This window comes from Salvia hispanica, chromosome 4 (assembly GCF_023119035.1).
Source record: "Salvia hispanica cultivar TCC Black 2014 chromosome 4, UniMelb_Shisp_WGS_1.0, whole genome shotgun sequence".
NCBI classification, from domain to species: domain Eukaryota; kingdom Viridiplantae; phylum Streptophyta; class Magnoliopsida; order Lamiales; family Lamiaceae; genus Salvia; species Salvia hispanica.
In genome coordinates this window covers 40,671,964-40,675,772 of record NC_062968.1, presented here as the reverse complement: position 1 = coordinate 40,675,772, position 3,809 = coordinate 40,671,964, and the positions used below count along the sequence as shown (strand labels likewise).

The window sequence follows — 3,809 nt, the reverse complement described above, 5'->3', positions numbered from 1 at the left end:
GAAAAATGAAATAGTTCATACTCTTTTGAGACGGATGGAGAATCATATTTTAGTTTAATAACTTTAACAATTTTAATAAATAATAATATTATATAGGCACCGTTAATGAGTAAAAGAAAATGAAAATTATAAAGAAAAAAAATACTCTCTCCGTCCACGAAAAATAGAGCAAATTTTAAAAATGAAAGTTTTCAACAACTTAATCTCTACTTTTTTTCTTTCTCTCTTACTAATAATATGGACCTCACATTCCACTAACACTACTTCCCTCTTACTTTTTTTTTCTTCTCTCTTACTAATAATATGGACCCTACATTCCACTAGCACTACTTTTGTCTTACTTTTTCCCTTTCTTACTTTACCAATTTCACATTAAAATCCGTGTTATTCACAATGTGTCCTATTTTTCGTGGACGGAAGGAGTATATAATTTAAAAAATATCTAACTAATAATAATATTGATTGAAAATGTATATTAAATAGTTGAATATGAATATGAATATAAATAATAAATTGAAATTAATTTTTCATTAGTTACATAGTATATTATCTTTCATTTGGTGTTTCAAATATTACTTATATATGAAGTATAACTATAATCTTAAAGAGTTAAATTAAATAAATAAGAAATAAAATAAATACAGAAAGAAGAATAGAAAATATAAATAAATTGGAAAAGTGAGTACAAAAAGAAGAAAAGAGATAGAAATCACAAATAAATAAAAACAATTGAGAGAATGTGATAAAAACAAAATATCAATAGTGTCACTGAGGCTGCAAAGTGGCGAAAGCAATAACTTTAATATGGGCTTCAGATATTTCTTCATGCCCAACCAAGCGCTTGACCAACAATCTCCTATTGTTGATTCAGACGGTGTATTTAGTAACGCGCGTGAAACAATGACACAGAAGACATCGACAAAGAAGCGCAAGGCCGTCGGAGAAATGGATGATGATCTGGTTGAGATATTTAGGAAAATGCATGATGCTACCAATGACCGTCTTCAGTGCTTGGTTTCCCGTATCTATATGAGTTTGACCTCATTAAAGCTCGTAAATAAGTGTTTGATCTTATCGAAGTTGTGTCTGGGCTATCAGTTAGTCAACCATTTATTGTGTGTGGATTTATACTAGATAAGATGGAACGTCTTGACTTCTTTATGGGACTACGCGAGGCAGCAAAGGAGGAGTATATGTTGATGGTGTTGGAGTATCTATCGCCGAAATGATAACATGTTTTCAATTGATCATATGATAGACTAAGATAGTAGTTATAGAGAAAGATCCGACAATTGATAAACACACCCCGAGTGAAATTTTTGCAGATGTCAGTGATTTGCTTGAAGAGAGTTGGAAGAAAAGAATATTCTGAAATTGAAAGAGAGAGAGGATTGAAAGAGCATTGGAAGAAAAGGGTATGAAGGCTTATCTTAGTCTATAATATCGCCAATCGAAAATATGATTTCATTAACTCATACTCCTTCTTTACTGCCTCGCGCAGTCCCATGAAGAAGTCGAGATGTTCCAACTTATGTAGTATAAATCTACACACAACAAATTGTTGCCAAATTGATAGGCCCGACAAAACTTCGACAAGATCAAACACTTCTTTACGAGCTTTAGTGAGGTCAAACAACTATCAGATAAGCGAAGCCAAGCACGGAAGATGATTATTGGAAGCATCATGTATTTTCCCAAGCATCCCATCCAGACCAATCATACATTTCTCCGACGGCCTTGCACTTCTTTGTTCGATGTCTTCCGAGTCATTGTTTCACACACATTACTAAATACATTGCCTGAGTCGGCAATAGGAGATTGTTGGTTAGGCACTTAATTGGGCATGAAGAAATCTCTGAAGCCCATATTAAAGTTATTGCTTTAACCTAACCCCCCAAGGTTCTCTTGTGAACATATGTTGTTTATTGCATCTATTATGTTCTCCGCTCCTTCCCCGTGGGCTCGGTCCTTATCAAAAATCTCCTAGAAGTCGTGAAAGTAGGGCACGCATGAACCTTGCATTTTCATCTTTCTGCAAATTAAGAAAATTTAGCATCACTTATCATACCTTCACAATCACTAAAGAAGATTTTTTATCAGCAATAAAACTAAAGTAAAGGAATATGAGAATGATAAATCACTTTTCTCCCATATAAAAGAAAAACAATCAAGCCACATCCAAGTCAAGGTGAATAAACAATTGGCCAAATTTATTTTTACTTCTTTCCCTTCAAGAGACGTGATATATATATAACAGATTACTGTAATGAATTAAGTTTTTATACACAAGCATACATTCACAATTTCTTCGCATTGTTGGTCATCACAGTCGATTTTGTGGTCTCCATTCAGATTAAAACCGACACCACTTAGATTAAGGACCTGTTGGAGAGAGTAATAACTCTTTTTCCATGCAGACACCTTCGATATGATAATGGGATTACCTATCAGATCTGTTGTCGGGAACTCGCGGTGTAGCGCCTCTTCCAGTCTACCGAGGTATCCGGCACGAAATCCATTATCAGATTATCAAACATGAACGACGAGCTCCTTCAAGGTCGCCAGTCGAACCCCTTCCTTCCGATCAGTGTAAATACGCCGAGTCCTTTCGCTTTTGGGTTGTTGGGGTCGAAGACCCTCGCTAGTTCCTGATCATAATATAAGGAAACACACACCAAATACAACGCATATGATTTTTCGGGATTAACAAAAGCTAATATTAACTATCATAACACAAATCGCGGCCACCAGAAGAGGAGTCCATAATTGCTTTGTTACCCCGGAAATCAGCCATGTTGCCTAAAAAAACCAACGACATCATGTTTGGCCACGACAAACAAACACATATAATTGCTTTGTTACCCCCGGAAATCGTGATGATTTTTAGTAAGATTTGATAAAGAGCATAAAGAATGAGTAAAATAAATTAGTGTTGCCAATTCATGGATGAAGTGTGTACATATCCTTCTTGTTAAAATTATTTACATAACATACTTCGATAACACGAGTATGATTTAAGGAACCTAATACCTGTAGTAATGACGGACCCCACCGCCGGTCCGTGAAAACCTCCGAGAACCTCCCAAAATCAGCCGTCGACCCAGCGCAGCATCAGCTCCGACCCCACGCTATGCCTGCTTCGTGTCCATGGAAGAAAGATGAGGAAGAGAATTAAAAGAAAAGAAATTAGGTGAGAAGTGAAACAGTTTCACCGAAGAGAAAAAGCTTCATGAAAAAATTGAGGAAGAAGAAAAATCGCAGAACTAAGGAAAAGACGAAGAAGAAAGCGGCGCAGCTCTGTAATTTGTTTTAGTAAAACCTAAGGAATTTTTTTAACACGATTTTATTTTATCTATTTCTTTTAATTTTACATTTAAATACTCCGTAGTCTATTAACATGTGTTTGTTTTATTTAAATTTAATTAATGTTTTATTAATAGTCCAAGTAAACTCAAAATGTGTAAAATATTAAAAATAATTGTCATTTAGTATGATTCATTAATTTGATTTGATTTGAATTTTATTTTATTTGTAGTTAAATAACAATAATATTTATAAAAGTAAAAATAAAATAAAATTATTGTTTGATGTGTTTTCTCATATTTTCAAAAATATGGATATTGGAATTAATTAATTACAATGCTTAACAAAAATAATGCAATAATTTATATTGTAGTTGTATTTATTACTTTTCGACCCCCACAAGTTCGGTTTTCTGGATCTGTCAGTAACAAAAGTTTGTTTAACTTTAGAAAAACCGTGCACAAGAACGAAGACGCTTGATAAATAAGAAGGGGTAAAAGAGAGCA

General features: G+C 34.0%; 1 long non-coding RNA gene across 1 annotated transcript; it reads right to left on the bottom strand.

Annotated features, from left to right (window-relative positions):
- Nucleotides 1–1,443: 1,443 nt before the first annotated feature.
- Nucleotides 1,444–3,307, bottom strand: LOC125220027. Its single transcript, XR_007176279.1, has 3 exons — nt 3,031–3,307; nt 2,445–2,648; nt 1,444–2,032 (listed from the first exon to the last, which is right to left on the bottom strand). It is a non-coding gene; the product is annotated as an uncharacterized LOC125220027 (long non-coding RNA).
- Between the last annotated feature and the right edge of the window lie 502 nt (nt 3,308–3,809).